Genomic DNA, 17910 nt, shown 5'->3' with positions numbered 1-17910 from the left:
TCAGAATAGAACCTATGGGGTCACACACATTAGACGTTTTGATCGTTCCGATGGTTGGATTGCGGTTTAGATTCGCAATTAAAATTGATTGTCAATTTGATTGACAATTGGTTTAACCCGCTAAAAGTTAGTGAGTTAAAGAAGAAGAATTTGCAATTGGATTGCAGTTTAATTGATTTAATTGGACCTAATTAAATTAGGCTTAACCTTATTGGATAAGGATGGGAAGGCCTAATTAATTAGAACTCTTTATTAGATAAGGAACTTGATTCATGAAGTCCAATTCAAGTCCTAATTGGATTAGGATTCATTTGAATCAATTTGGAGGATACATTGGGTTCTAATTAGATTAGAATTCAATTGGCCAAGTGGGACCATGTAATTCCTAATTAGATTAGGAAATAAATGAAAAAAAACCAGGAAGGGATCTTCCTTCATGCCGTGTGGAACAAAGAAGGAAAGGAGGGGCGTCCGCCCCTCCTCCTTCTCACATGCATGAAGAAAGGAGGGTCGTCCGCCCCTCCTTTCCTAGTTTGATCCCATGCCACATGGAGGGCCAGATGCTCCTCCTCCTCTTTCACGCGGATTGCCACATGGCACGAGCACATCCCTTGGATTCTCTCCAATCACTTTTAAGTAAGGGTTGTGATAGAATTAAGTAAGGGGTGTTGCTGATTTTGGAGAGATGAATCAAGGATTGATTGATTGATGAAATTATTTCTTGTTTGTGTAGGCATGAGATGCCTATTTAAAGGAACCAGGCGTGATGCATAAGGAATTGGAGCCTTCAATCAACCGCCACCCTCTCCCTCCTTCTTCCTTTTGGCGTGAGCAAGAGAGAAAGAAGAAGAGCCGTCGTCTTCTTCTTCCTCCCCTTCGACATTCGTCGTCTTCCTTCTTTTTCCTCTCAAAGTAATCAAGGAGTTGATTAAAGAGAGAGGAATTCAGCCATCAAAGGTGATCTCTGCAAGGGAGCTAGTACCCCGGTGAGATCTTGGAGCGATCTGTACCTCGTGTGGATACCTGTAGAGGCCGGACGCTTGTGCGGCTTCAAGAGAACTAGAAATCCTACGATCATCAAATAGCGGTGAAGTTCTAACCGCTCAAAGATAAAGATTAGATCTTTATAAATTCTATACAATTAGAAATTATAGTAGATCTGAAATTAATCATGTCTTTTAATTTTAATCTTCTCTTTAGATTTCATAAAACTGAGTTAGAGAACTCTAGAAAATTTTTGAAATCTACGTTCTCTAGAACGTTCATGAGATGAATGCCCCCGCACGTGTCTTTCCGTCGCGATCGTCGCAACGCGTGTAGGGGTAACCCAACACTCTTCAGGCTACGCAATCTCAAACCTACGACTGAACTCATCATTCATTGCAGCAAACATAATGCAGCGGACAGTAATACGGTCACTGAGCCACTTTTGATAAGTGTCTCTGACTATACCCCGTGCATTAACAGCGGCTGCTCAGGTGCTGGATCCATTATCACATAAAGGATCCGTTCATGCTCTAGCACTATTTTAAGTTTTCTAAGCCAGTTATTAAAATTGGGTCTAGTCAACTTGTCATTATCCAACAATGAACAAAGTGACAAACTAGTGGCCATTTCTGCATAAAAAGAAAATCGGCTATCAGTATATGAATTGACAATACCCTAAAAACTTGGACTTTAGTCTAAAGGTCCTCCCACTATTTTATACAAATTTGTAGCCTTTACCTCAAATTCAAAGAATTACACTTAACTCTTTAGTGGACACTAGAACCCAATAGATCGCATACAGGCCCGAGCGTGGCTCCGCCAACCCATATGCACCTATTGGTAGGTTCTGAACCAATTGTTTCACCAAACAATTTCTACTGATAATTTTGCCCCAGTCTCTTCGGCAGGCGTGTGGCGCCTCCACCGAAAATTCTGGTTAGGTCCAACCATTAAATGATAGGATTCCGTGCAATCTACTAATAGATGACCAAGCCCGAGTGTGTCTCGACCCACCTGATCACCTATTGAAGGTACACTCGACTCATCATATATTGAATGATAATGCCAATGGTCAAATAATCACCAAGCGTGTGGCGCCTCCAATGATTATCTAGCCATTGGACCTATTATCACCCAACTTAATGGGAGCTATGACCTAGTTATCTCTATAACTATTTTATTTTAGGAACCTAATAATTTTAGAGGATTTGATTTAATTGAGAATAGATGAGAAGAATCGGTTAATCTAGATCCTCCCACTGACTTCATCAAGTTAGATTAATAAGAAATAGATTCAATCCGATTAAGGAGGCACCTAAATCAGTCATACTAATTTTTCTTAAAGGCATGGGTCAACTCGAATCATTAAGTGATTCAATCAAAATGTGATTGACCATGTCAGCCAGGTAAGTAAGATCGGTGGAAGGGATATGCCATTAACTCGACAAAGACGAATCAGTACGAGTAGCTTCCAATTAAAAACCATTGGTCAAAACTGCCAAACCTACCTTAGACACCGACTGGTTAATCAATTTTGATTTGATTACTCAAATGACTCGGGCTCAACCTCTGAGCCTCAATCAAGTTCCATCTTGATCTAATTAAAGACATGGAATTTGATCAACTACAACTATTGTATTTGATCTAGAGTTTTCTTGACCTAATCTAGTTACTACTTAATTAGATTTGATCAATTAACTCTAATTAGACCATGTTTGATTCTAACCCTAGGTCTAACCCAATCTTAAGAACTTAATTTGAGCTAACGCAAATGCCCCAAGAATTATGCAATGTTATTGAATTGAGTTCACAATTCTAGATGTAGGTTTTCATATCACTTAATTCTTAATTAAGTGTAAGCTTATGAAATTTCAGATCATTGCATATTCTTTTAATTACATATTAATTACAAAGTTTTAGTTCTTAAAACTTATTTTCAGATCTGAGATTTGCAATTAATCATATTTATTTTAGATTTAATTCATGTTTAAATCTTAGACGATTTATGTTCATATATCACATATACAAACTAATATGAATTAACTTAAAACAGCATACATCATATGCATTTGTTTTTAGATTTGATTCATTATACAAAATCAGAAAATAAATGAATCATAAATTTTATTTAGATCTAATCTAAACAAGTTTATGATTTTAGATTTATTCAAGTTCTTTATATCACATATACATCAACATGAATTTACCTAGATCTCATGCATCATATGCAACTGATTTTCAGATCTGATTAATCATGCAAAATTAGTAACTAAATCATTCATAAATACTCTTTAGATCTGATCTAAATATATTTATAAATCTCAGATTTAATTACAAAGATTAAAACAGATTTTAATCTACCTTTCATTGTTCATCTTCAAGGATCAATCACAGTGGCACCCCTACATGCCATGGGGATCCCATCGAATAGGAAAAGAGGGTAACAAACCCTTACTTCTTCTATGACCGAACGGCCTGGTGATTAATCCAATTAGATTACTGAACTACTCAGATTAATACAATTGTTTTAAGCATAAACAGTTTAAACATTCAATAAACCTGGCTCTATTACCGTTGAAAGGAACCCTTGCGGGCTGCATACATTTATTTTCAAAAAATTACAGCGGAAGCATTTAAAAATTAAACTATTTAATTTTCATGCATGCTAGAGATCAGATTTCTACAACAAAAATAAGAACCATGATTTAAATATTTATGTAAAGCATAAAACAGTGATTGTATGTCTAACATATAATTCTGAAATTTCAGCAACCCTAAAATTTCAGCAACCATATTTAAGATCTAATCTTAACTTTAATGAGATCAAATCTCATACCTGATTCCTTGGAGGTCTTGGATGACTCCTTGATCATGCTTTGCAGCCACTCACATGTCCGGCCTCTATAGATTGTCCACGTGATGCCCTAAGTAGATCGTTTTCGCAGGAGTGCTAGCTCGCGCAGGAACACTGCAATGGCTGAAGCTTTCTCCTTCTAAACACTCAATCTTTGAATGTTCTTCAAGGAGATGGAGGATGGACGTGAGGAAGAAGGAGAAGAAGGGATGGAGGTCCTCAGAAAAAATTTTTAGAATTTTTTGAAACCTCTAAATATTGTATATTCTGAACCCTAGGCGTGGGGGTCTTTTATAGCCAAAAGACCCCCCCCATGCCTCACACCTAATTTAGCCAATTTATTTGGCTGATAAAATCCCCAAAAAATTATTGTGATTTGGTAGCTAAGAGGAGATAAACATATCCAAATTTCATGCATTTTGGATCCCTAAAAGATAGGAATTCATGCATCCAAAGTTCAGCCGTAGACCACCCTATTTCATGCGCCATGCAATCCCTACAAATTAGGAAATTCATATAAATCTTTTTAGAAAGATTTGAGGTGCCATTTTTATCAAAAATATAGCCCCACGCCTCCTCTCTTCTCGCAATTTTTGGCCAAAAATAAATAGGATAGGTATGAAAAATCTTGGGGATAAATCAAGATATCATTTTTCTCCAAGAAGGATAAGGATGGGTTTCTAAAATTTAAGGATTATTCTTCTCATCCAATTCTGATTATTTAGACTCATAATCCTCATCAAATAAGGTCTTCTAATTAATTTTGATCAAGCCCAATCCAATTGGATCAAGTCCCATCAATTGGGTCAAGCCCAATCTACTTGGGTTGAACCAAATCCAATTAGGTCAAACCCTGATGCAGCCTAAATTGAATTCTATTCAATTGGCTCAACCTAAGCCCAATTACTCAATCAAATTGAGTTTATTAGTAATCTAATTGCTAATTAATTCTCCAATAATTCAATAATTATTTTTTAATGCAACTTTTGCTTAGAATAATTTGTCAATCGAATTGACCAAATTATCCCTGAATGATTCTTAATCATCAATCAGCCATTTGATCAACCTAGAAACTTCTATGCGTGTGACTCCATAGGTTCGAACCTAAGCCGGTAGCACAAGAACAACTTCTTGTACTAATCGAAATGACCATCTAGTAATGGTACCCGACGTCCGGATAGGCCGAATGACTACAAAGCAATATTCAAGAACCCTTGGACTATGGTTACCGTATAATTCATCCCTATGACTCCAAATGCTCAGGACGACTTCAGAGTTCACTGTCAACTCTGTAATAAGTACATCCTCTATGTGATCAACTTTAGAAATCCTGTGACTCCTCACAAGGATTACTCTGACCAAGGTTTTGGTAAATTGAACACAAAGCATTATCTCCTGTTTCTAGGAGGGGTCATTTCCATCTTGACTCACACACCGACTTCGCAAGTACTTGACTGCACCCAGTAACCTTCCGTCATTGAATTAGAAACTTAGATAGTCCGGTACCAAAGTACAGTGAGTTGTTTACTGGTCACTGTGGTGATCTGTAAAATGTACTCCTACACTTCACCGTGTGACATATCAGTGTCTCACACTGCTTGGTTAAGAGGACGACCAATGTATATGTCACACAATGATCTAATCTCGATAATACTGTTGTCCTAATAACAACATATCATTTGATCGCGAACAGTTTTAAGGACTTGAAGATAAATCCTTCTTTATCATAAAATAAGTCCTAAAGACTTCATCATGTAAGAGTTCATTGGAAGATATACAATGAAATGATGAATAATGCCAAATAACACTTTATTAATTTATCAATTTATTTATAAAATTCAATCATCAACATACTGACGATTAACTCTTAGGATACAATTCCCAACAGAACAGACTTAGAGGGAACTCTATTCAATATTTAGATAGCTATAAGTAGAGCATCTCCCCACAAGAATAAGGGTAAGTCAGTGAAGCTCATCATGGACCTGACCATATCCAATAGGGTCTGATTCCTCCTTTCTGACACTCCATTGAGTTGAGGTGTTCTAGAAGGTGTCAATTGTGAAACTATACCATTTTGTTTGATATAATCGCGAAACTCTCCACTAAGGTATTCTCCTCCTCGATCTGATCAAAGAACCTTAATGAGTTTCCGTGTCTACTTTTCTACTTCAAATCTAAATTTTTTGAACCTTTCAAATGCTTCAGATTTATATCTCATAAGATAGACATAACCATACCGTGAGAAATAATCGGTAAAAGTAATAAAGTAGAAAAATTGATCCCTAACCTGCACATCGATGGGCCACACACATTAGTGTATACTAGGGCAAATATTTCAGTGGACCTCTCCCCGTGTCCTACAAATGGTAATTTGGTCATTTTTTTCTGAAGGCAGGATTCACAAATTGGATATGACTCAGAAGTCAATGAACTCAAAAGCCCATGTTTCTCTAATTTGTTAATTTTGTCTTCTCCTATATGACCAAGTCTGAGGTGCCATAAATACTTTTGATTTATCTCATCTTTAGATCTTTTAGATCTTATGGTACTCACTGTATGCTCGGATACGTTCATAGATACATCCATATATAAGTGATAGAGACCGTCAATCATAAAACCACGTCCAAATAGTTTATTTTGCAAATAAATGAAAACATAGTCTTTATTGAAATTGAATTTAAAATGTTTCTGTGCCAAACAAGATACAGAAATCAGATTTCTGCTAGCACTAGGTACAAAATAACAATCTCTAAGTATCAAACTAAATCCTGACGATAAATACAAAGAAAATGTGCCCACAGCAACAGCAGCAACTCTTACTCCATTGCCAACCCGTAGGGTTACCGCACCTTCCGTAAGCCTTCTACTTTCTTTTAGACCCTGCATGGTAGTGCACAAGAGAACACTAGAACCAGAGTCTATAATCCAATTAGAAATAGAAGAAACCGTTAGATTAGTTTCAATAATGAGCATATTAGACATACCTTCAGAAGGCGTATCACCCTTCTTACTCTTTATGCTTCCCATATAGATAGGATAGTTCCTTTTCCAATAGCCATCTTCATTGCAATGGAAACATTTTCCTTTGGGTTCGGCCTTCTTCTTAGGAACTTCCTTCTTCGGCTTTTTTTCGGTCTTCTGCTTCTTCGCAGGCTTCTTCTTCTTCCCAGTAGACTTTCTCTTGGAAGTAGAAGCTAGCTCAACAGCGAGAACTGTGCCCCTTGAACCTTTCAAGGCTCCCTCAGTTGTCACCAACATATTCAACAATTCAAGCTTGGTGCATTCAATTTTATTCATATGGTAGTTTACAATAAACTGCCCATATGAAGATTGCAACGATTGTAGGATCAAATCCATTTGCAAATTCTTGTGCATGGTCATGCCAAGCTTCTCAAGCTCCTCAAGATCCTTGATCATGGTCAAACCATGTTCATGGACGGACTGCCCATCGCGCATTTTGGCTTTGAAGAGCCGCATGGACACTTCAAACCTCGCTGCGCGACTCTATTCACCATACAACTCTTGTAATTCGTTGGGCATAGATGCCAAAATATAGCACCTAACCTTATTGTCGTCATCCAACCATTTTGCATGCGTCTCACGCTGCTCATTGGTTGCACGGGCTGGTAATACTAGGAGTTTATGGTCAAGAACCTAAGCTATGTTTTCGCAACTCAAGACGATCTTCAAGTTACGAAGCCAATCTTTGTAATTTGGTTCGGTCAACCTATTGTTACCTGGAATTCGAACTATCGAGTTGGAAGCCATTGACATCTGCAGAGAGTAAAGATTCTAATTAGAAATTTATATTTGATACTAATTTATTTTAGAAACTTTAAAAATAAAATTGGATCAAATCTTTCCACTATTTCTCGGATCTCTCACACTCCCCTGGTAAAAATATGGAAACCTGCGACTTAGGGTTTCGAGTGGGATGCTGCGGTCCCACCAATCTACATGTCACCTCACCTAACAGTTATTAGAGACACATAGACGATGAGTGTACAACTCTTGTACAATGCTTCGTAAGCATATTGAGCTAACCTGGTCTTCAAGTCATAAGGACCTCACCTAATAGTTATTGGACTCATTCCTTGGTTAAGTCAGACCCACCATATATCTCGCAGAAATAAATCCGTGATTGGGTCCTCACCTAACAGTTATTGAAATCCAACCCCATCTTTACCCCACAACATCTCATGTCAATAGAGAGGTCCAGTCCCCTGATGTAACTAGCCTACTGTATCCAGCCGAGACTAATCAACGCCGAAAATATCTTAACAACTCTACTACAGTGGAAGACCAATCGACTTAATATCTTAGATAATCAGATCTTAGTGATTCCAACTTTGAGCTTTTCATAGAAGGTAATCGATCAATTGGCCAGATAAGCAGGTGGGAGGCTTCCCTTACTCAGAGAGTAAGGTCTTAATTAAATATCACCTTTAAGCTTTCTTAGATACCAATTAGATCAATGAATAAAATATGGCTAGCTCAATGTATCGTTCACTCTCGATTATTTTAGGAAGGTTTTAGGTCTCTTGGGATTTACATCTAATGTAACCATCTACCCCATACCATATGTCATTCGATTTACATCTTATGTAAATATCACATTGGTTCAAGTTTACATCTTATGTAACTATGAAACCCTTTCATATATTATGGGATTATATCTTATGTAAATTTTATAATTGTTTCAGTTTACATCTTATGTAAATGTCTTATTGTTTAAGGATTTTATTTACATCGCATGCAAATAAATTTTGTTTAACTAATACATACATCTCATGCATGCATTGTTTTAAACATAACCTTAAACAAGTATGAACATTATGATTACCACATGCATCTCATGTATATTTTCAGATCTAAAACTTTAAACCTATTATGCTATTCTCTGAATTTCAGATCATGCATTACTTGATTTAAAAGATTGTAATCTAATTGCAATTCTAAAATAATTTGCAAGATCATAGCAAATAAAAATCTGTATACTGAAAATTTCAGCAACCTGAAATTTCAGCACGCAGAAAATCCAGCAAGCATAATTCCTTTAAAAATTAGATTAAAAATGTGGTAATCATTCTTTAAGTCCTAATCATGCTCCTTAGAACTATGGCTCTGATACCACTGCTGAGATACGCCCCGTTCGATGCAACGTTCACAGCGGAATTCGAACGGAACGTCGTTCATCGTATGACCGCGCTTCGGATCGTAGAATTCAAAAAAATTTCTGGATCCAAATTCAAAAGATCTTTGAACTCATTAGGGAGGGAAGAATAGGATCTGAGGCGGGTTGATTATGATTCATAAAAATTAAACAAAAATTAGAAGTTATAAATTTGAAGATCTCATCTTCAAAAATTCTGCAAGTGTAGAACACCGTACACTGATGATCTTTCTAGGTTTCTAGTTAAGCCACACATATATCCAGCCTCTATAGGAATCCACACGAGGATCTAATCATCTGAGATAGGATCTTACCGGAGTGCTAGCTCTTTGAAAAGACCTCTCATGACTATCATGATATTGGAAGAAAAATCAACAACATACATCTTTGAAGAAGAACCCTTTCTTCTTCAACCTTGCTCGCAATGGAGGAAGATGAGGGATGAAGCTTTAAGCGTGGATCTTCCTTGCCTTGCTCCCGTGGATGAAAAGGAAGACGAGGTCCCCTTGCTGCCGTGGAGAAGGAAGGAAGAAGAGAGGGCTTGAGGCATGAAGGAAGAACCCTTTCTTCCTTAGCGAGTTGATCTCTTCTCTTCCCTTGCTTCTTCTTCTTTCTTTCAACACTTTAAAGAAGGAAGAGGAAGATAACCCTTGCTGCTGTGGGAGGAAGAGGAGAAGCCTCTTGCTTCCGTAAGAAGGGAGAAGAAAAGAGAAAGGGAGGTGTGGAGAGGAAGAGGAGAGAATTGCTACATGATATCTCCCTTGCTACCCTTTTATAGATTGGGTTTAGGGCTTCTTCTAATCTTATTAGGAGTATGGGATAATAACTCATCCTTGGATTAATGCCAAGTGTCCAGTCCTTGTGCTCATGGCGCCATCAAATAGATGCATAACATATGTCCACTTAATCAATTTTCTAATCACATTAGGTTTTGATCAATTTCCTAGATAAGCCTAATTCCTAATCAAATTAGGACTTAGGCTAACTCCTAATCACATTAGGATAATTAATTTGGGAGCATGCATCCTACGACGCCATGTGGACTTTAAAGTCCGCATAGTGATCGGTTATTTCAATTTCAAAAATAAACCACGCAATAGCACGTATCCTGTAGGATAGTGATTACGGGTGTCGGTCCACAGGAATTGAAGAATAAGTTATTTTTCTTTTAAAAATAAATCAAGAAGAAGAATTTGCTAACTTGATTTAACTAAATTAAACTATGAGTGCGAATTAAAATTTATCAGAATAAATGGATCTAGGGTTTCGAGTCCACCACATAGCATTGCATCAGGGTTTGTATTCTTTATTTTTTATCTTTTGGAGAGGCATGCAATATTGGCTACAAGCCTTTTAAAATAAAAGCATAAAGAGTTTTAAAAAAATCCATCTTCGGTATAGCAAGAAGTGTCTACCTAATTATGCTAACTTAGGGTGCAGTACACCTCATCTTCCTAGGCATGGATCATCTTAGACTACTTTAGCAAACATGAATAATAAATAGCATGCTCAAAGTTTAAACATCATAAAAGGATTTTTCATTGATAATAAGAATTTAAACAAGCTCCAAAATAAGAAAATAAGAACTACAATGCCCTGTAACATTGCTAGGGCTTCATCCAGCCCTAGACTAGATGTTTAGCCGAGCATGGCTTCCGGACGACCTCCCATCTTCAAATGAAAGCCTTCACCTCCCATTATTCCCAAAATATCACAAAATATTCTCTCCCCCCCCCCCTCTCTCTCTTTTTTTATTTCTTTCTCTGGTTCCCTCTCGGCTATCTTCTTCTTTTTCTTCACCGAAACAGGGGTTCCCCTATTTCTTTCCTCCACCCCGCCCCCCTCTGCCGATGGCCAACCTCCTCTCTTTATACTCGTTTGGAGTGCTCTTTCGGGAAGGGAGAAGAGGTCACGGGCCTGATTCCGGGGCGTGATGCCGGAGGGCAGATCGCGGACGGCGAATGGCTGGATGTCGGGATTAAAGCGTGATCTGTGGACGCCGAGTTGAATGGCCAGATTAATGCAGCTAGCTGCCACTGGATTGGAGGAGTTGGGAAGAAATCCGGGAATACTGATCGCGAACGTGGTTGAATGCTGGGCGAGATCCGTGGGCGCTGGAAGAATTGCATTGCGGGAGAAAAGGAAGAGGGCTGATGCGGAAGGTCTGCTGATTTCACAAGCAGCTGGGGCGCGATGCTTGGGAGGAGCTATCACGGCGTGGAGCTGGAAATCCGGAAGAGGAGATGCCGCACGCGGTTGATGGCGGAGGAGCTGGAACGAGAGAATCGACGGGTGGCGACTCGATTCTCGGCCGTGATCCACTGCGGGAGGAAGAAGATGAACAGTGAACGAGCTGGGACGAGCGGCCGGTCTGGAATGCTGCGGCTGTAAATGGAAGGGAGTAATTAGGAGAATTAGGAGAAGACGACGATGCTGGGGCGGAGGAAATCCTTTGATCGCGCGGGGAAGGAATGAGGAGGGGATCACACGGGATCTTCCAAAACGGGGAGGGGAAGAGAGTGGGAGATGAATGCGTGAGAGTTATTATATATATTTATATTATTTTTATTTTTTATTTTTTATTTTTTTTATTTGTTTTGAAAAGTGGTTGGGGTCCACTCTGGTAGGTTGGAAGGGCTTGGTCCTGAATCTAAAATAGAGGAGTTTGGACACATGGAGAAAATGGGAGAGACCTCTGTTTTGCTAGGTTGGGAAACTTGGTGCACACGGGAAAATATGATGTGGACAAAGAAATGGATAGCTTCATGCACATGTGGGAGAAAGTAGTCCACACATGGAACAGATTGGGACTAGTTTGTGAAATGGGTTGACTCGACCTGCACACATATTAGACTAAACTAATATAGAAAATTAAACCAACTTGGATTACCTCAAATAATGCAATGAAGAGGGGAAACACATTATCTTATGTTTAAATTTAAAATATATGCATAACAATAATAATAAGTGCCATGTAAAGTAGATAAATTTATGCATTATTTAGCACTTATCATATAGTGTGAACACGACTTAAGTCATATTCATCCTACAACGACATGTAGACTTTAAAATCCGCACAAATCCTGGTTTAATCAAATTGACCCAATCATGAACCCAAATCAATTTGGATCGAACCCAATTTGATTTGGCTCACTAAATCAGCCCAATTGCAATCCAATTGCAATCAATTCCACTCAATTCTTCTTCCATTAACTCACTAACATTTTGTGGGTTAATTCAATCACCAATCATATTGATGATTGATTTCTATTGTGATTCCAAATCACAATTATGATAGTCTGACTAATTAAATCCTCTATGCATGTGACCCGTAGGTTCTATTCTGATTGGTAGAGAGACATATTGAGATCTCCATCTCAATATCACTGAAACTTCTTTCAGTGGACTGAAACAATTTCAGTTCTACTCTTAGGGTTTACTGATCACCAAGTGAATGCCTTCGAGTCTCATAATCCACTAGTGACACCTAGCAGTATGTGGTGGCAACCCAGTAGAATGGAATGTCTGAATTTCTAGGTGCAGTTAGCGTATGATACAGTCCCTCTATCATGGATTCCGACATGATAGAGGTTATGGATATCTCGTCAAACTCGATCATCTGTCATATGTCAAATTTATACGACTTCTAGTTCGAGATATGAAAAACTCTTTTTCCAAAATATCTGGCTAGAAATTTATCGAACTCGGTCTTATAAATTACATAGGATCACTCCTAATCTATTAAGATCGATAGATCCCATCTAGATGCAACTCTATTCCAAAATGAACCTACTGCACCCAATTCGTACTACAAGGATCCGAATGGCTAGGGCCCAAGTTCACATACTCGTCAAACTACAGCAACCTCAGTGAATAGTTGAGGCATCGCAGGTCAAAGGACCAGTCATACAACTGTAGCATAAGTTGTCACTGACGAGCGGATAGACATCCACGTGACTACTATCTTTGATTACGCTCAGTACCTTATTCTCTAACAAGTACTCGCATAATCACTCTAGTATCTCTACACCGGAACTCGAGACTCGTCCATCTGACTAAGTGATCTGTGCACTAATCTCAATGGATCAATCACCATCCCTTGTGATGGATCCATCGATCAGGAGTATTTAGAAATTAATCCCTAATGACACATGCCTCAAATTCTCAACTTCTTGAGAATATGTGTCATCATCTATTAATTTTTTGGACGATTCATGGACACATACAAACATGAATGAAAAACAAATTGCCTAATCTTATTTATTAATAAGTGTCAAATTACAAATTTATGCTCCAGATTACAAATATGCGTCAGCTATGTTGGCTTCTAGGGCATACTTCTAACAAGAGAGAGATTATCATGGCCCTTCTAGAGCTCGAGTAGCTGAGTCAGAGGTCTCGGTACTGAGCCAGCCTGCTCATAGGGCTCACAGACCATCCTAGTCATACTAAACCAGACCCGCTCTTACCACTTACACTAGGAGATCTAGAGCCAGATCACAGCCGTTAGATGTTTCTAGGCCTACTGATAGCACTATTGGAGCTCATTTAGACTAGTGCCTAGAGTCATTCTAGATCTTTATGTATTTTGCCTTTTGTTGATTGTAAACGTCGTTATCATTTATAGCATTTTGTATTACTAGAACATTATAATTTTAGCTTATATGAAATACAATGTCTTATTTTGGCTTATGATCTTTGTCTTTATCATGCTATTCACCTTTGAATTACATATTTTTTGATGATGACAAAAAGGAGGAGAAAGAAATAAGAAGAAATAAGAAAGAAATAAGAAGAAATAAGAAAAGGGACAAAGAATTTAAGAAGAGAAATCAATATTCAACGGGGAGAACATTAAAAACATGCAAATCTGAATTTTCATAGTTTGATACATAAGCTTTTCGCACATAACTAAAGAAAGTTTCATAGCCTCGATACATAACTTGAAACTCTCAATTTGGCACAAATCCTTGAAAATCTTAACTCAATGAAACATAAGAGAAAGGGGGAGTAAAGTTAAAACAGATTTGGCATCAATCTAATGATTATAGGGGGAGCTCTTGGTTCCTTGATACATACTTCAAAAATAGGACTATTTTGAAAATCTTGAACCAAAAGCACCTTATGATTCTAAATCAAGTTTTTCTTATGAATGACAAATCTACAATAAGTAATATTTTGTAATCATCAAAAATGGAGAGATTGAGTATCATAATGTTATTTTGATATTTATAGAGCCATTAAGGCCATTTGGAAGTGGAAAAGCCATTAACTCAAATGCGTATGTACATAAACACTCAAGCTAGAAAGAAATGATACATTCTTGATACGCTCGATACATACTCGATACATTCACAAAACATCATGAATACAAGGTCAAAATAATTCTTAAGAGTTAATTTCGAGGTAAGCTTTATAGTAGAGCAAGAGAGAAAACTTAGAAATTCATTATAACAAAGTTTCAAGTTAAGATTATCTTAAAGGGCAATTCTGTAATTTTTACTATCAAGAGAATAAAATCTTATTATGCCGAGCATCCTAATTTACTTGGAATATATTTTATGTACCCTATATGTAAGACTAACCTTAAGGTGCAGGAAATTATGGGTTAAGTCGACCCCAAAGAGGTTTGGAGTCGACTCTGATACATATTTTAGCACATTCTGGCACATATGGCACAGAGGTGGAGCCGACCCCAAAAATAGACGAGCCGACCCCAGATGGAGCCGACCTCAAGAATAGACGAGCCGACCCCAAGCTTCAGCCATCTGAAAATACAGCTTTCTGGAATTTACTGAGAAGACTGACCCCAAGATTTCTTGAGCCGACCCCAGGTGGAGCTGATCCCAGGAAACCTTGAGCCGACCCCAGATTGAGTCGATCCCAAGACAGGATGAGCCGACCCCAGCCAAAAGAACCAGAAAAGCAACTCTCTGGAGTTCCTGAGAGGGTCGACCCATATGACCTTGAGTCGACCCCACTGAAGCTTGAGTCGACCCTAGGAAGGCATAAGTCGACCCCAGCCTGAAGAATCAGAAAATCAGGTCTCTGGAATCCTTCAGAGGGTCAACCCCAGAAAAACTTGAGTCGACCCTAATATAGTTCGAGTCGACCTCAAGAGAAGTTGAGTCGACCCCAGCCTAGAATGACAGAAATACAAGTCTCTGAAAACCTTAAAAGGGTCGACCCCAGAAAAGCTTGAGTCGACCCTATTGTAGCTGGAGCCGACTCCAGTATGTGGAACAGTAACTTAAGTCGACCTCAGATTTGCTTGGGTCGACCCCAGCACGACTGACAGCATAACGGCTAGTTTTACAGAAGTACTTTTTGAGTCTCCAACAGCTAGTAACGGCTAGTTTCTCCATTCCAACAGCTAGAAAGTGGAAAAAAAATCAAATATTTAAGGGAAAGTATTTAAGGGGCACTATTTATCAGTGGAAAAAATCTTTTGCAATTAAGAAGAGCATTCAAGTGAAAAACCAAGTTTGCAAGTGCTTCATCAATTTGCTTCATTCCAAAAGCCAAAAAGAAGGTGGTTGAGCACATTCAAAGAGAAATCAATAGCTCCACGAACCCTTGAAGAGTGAAGCAACCTTAGCCAAGAAGAGAAAAGCTTCAACTAGCGATAACCTTCTCTTATCTCTTCTTTGAATTAAAATTTGCCTTATATGCTCATTATGAGTTTTGTTCCTTGCATTTTTAATCTTGTTGTAAGGTTTGTTGGTGAGCCTGTAAAACTAACGAAATAGGTTGTTGGTGAGCCCGAAAAATTAATATATGATTTTGGTAAACCCAAAAAATCAATTGTAAAGGTTTTTGGATTGTAAGCCCGAAAAACAATCCAACTGTAATCCGAGAAATTATAGTGAATTTCCAAGGAGACGTTTGGGGAGTGGACGTAGGTGTCTTGGGGTGCACCGAACCACTATACTGTTAGAAGTATGCCCTAGAAGCCAACGTGGCTGACGCATATTTGTAATCTGAGGCATAAATTTGTAATTTGACACTTATTAATAAATAAGATTGGGTAATTTATTTTTCATTCATGTTTGTATGTGTCCATGAATCGTCCAAAAAATTAAAAGATGATGACACATAATTTCAAGAAGTTGAGAATTTGAGGCATGTGTCATTAGGGATTAATTTCTAAATGCTCCTGATCGATGGATCCATCACGAGGGACAGTGATCGATCTGCTGAGATTAGTGCACAGATCACTTAGTCAGATGGATGAGTCTCGAGTCCACGGTGTAGAGACACTGGAGTGATTATGCAAGTACTTATTAGAGAACAAGGTACTAAGCGTGACCAAAGATAGTAGTCACATGGATATCTATCCACTCGTCAGTGACTACTTATGCTGCAGTTGCATGACTGGTCCTTTGACCTGCGATGCCTCAACTATTCACTGTGAGGTTGCTGTAGTTTGACGAGCATGTGAACTTAGGCCCTAGTCATTCGAGTCCTTGTAGTGCGAATTGGCTGCAGTAGGTTCATTTTGGAATAGGGTTGCATCTAGATGGGATCTATCAACCTTGATAGATTAGGAGTGATCTTATGTGATTTATGAGACTGAGTTCGATAAATTCCTGGCCAGGTATTTTGGAAAAAAAGTTTTCCATATCTCAAACTGGAAGTCGTATAAATTTGACATATGACAGACGATGGGGTTTGACGAGATATCCATAACCTCCATCGCGTCGGGATCCATGATAGAGGGACTGTATCATATGCTAACTACACCAAGAGGTTCAGATATTCCATTCTACTGGGTTGCCACCATATACTGCTAGGTGTCACTAGTGGATTGTGAGACTCGAAAGCATTCACTTAGTGATCAGTGAACCCTAAGAGTAGAACTGAAATCGCTTTGAGATGGAGATCTCAATATTTCTCACTACCAGTCAGAATAGAACCTACAGGGTCACACACATAGAGAATTTAATTAGTCAGACTATCATAATTATGATTTGGAATCATAATAGAAATCAATCATTAATATGATTGGTGATGGAATTAACCCACTAAGTGTTAGTGAGTTAATGGAAGAAGAATTAAGTGAAATTGATTGCAATTGGATTGCAATTGGGCTAATTTAATGAGCCAAATCAAATTGGATTCGATCCAAATTGATTTGGGTTCATGATTGGGTCAATTTGATTAAACCAAGGTTTGTGCGGATTTTAAAGACCACATGTCGTTGTAGGATGAATATGACTTAAGTCATGTTCATACTATGCGGACTTTAAAGTCCACATGGCGTCGTAGGATGCATGCTCCCAAATCAATTAATTCTCCTAATGAGATTAGGAATCTTAATATGATTAGAAAATTAATCAATTGATTAAATAGACACATGTCATGCATCTATGAGCACAAGGATTGGACACTTGGCATTAATCCAAGGGTAGGTTATAGTCCCATACTCCTAATAAGATTAAGAGGAACCCTAAACTCAATCTATAAAAGGGTAGCAAGGAAGAAGTTATGAATTAATTCTCTTCTCTTCCTCTCCACGCCTCCTCTTCTTTCTTCCTTCTTCTCCACGGCAGCAAGGGGTTTTCATCCTCCTCTTCTTCCACAGTAGCAAGGCAAGGAAGATCCACGTGCAAGGTTCATCCTTCCTCTTCCTCCATCGTGAGCAAGGTTGAAGAAGAAAGGGTTCTTCTTTAAGGAGGTATGTTGCAGATTTTTATCTTCTAATCTATATGATAGTCATGAGAGGTCTTTGCAAGGAGCTAGCACTCCGGTAAGACCCTATCTCAGATGATTAGATCCTCGTGTGGATACCTGTAGAGGCCAGACAATTGTGTAGCTCAAACAGGAACCTAGATAGATCATCAGGCTGCAGTGTTCTTCACCTGCAGAATTTTTGAAGATGAGATTTTCAAAT

The sequence above is a fragment of the Phoenix dactylifera genome, chromosome 18, assembly GCF_051530095.1.
Source record: "Phoenix dactylifera cultivar Ajwa chromosome 18, Ajwa_hap1_PhDact_Kaust_v1.1, whole genome shotgun sequence".
NCBI lineage: Eukaryota > Viridiplantae > Streptophyta > Magnoliopsida > Arecales > Arecaceae > Phoenix > Phoenix dactylifera.
Note: the sequence above shows the minus strand (reverse complement) of the source record.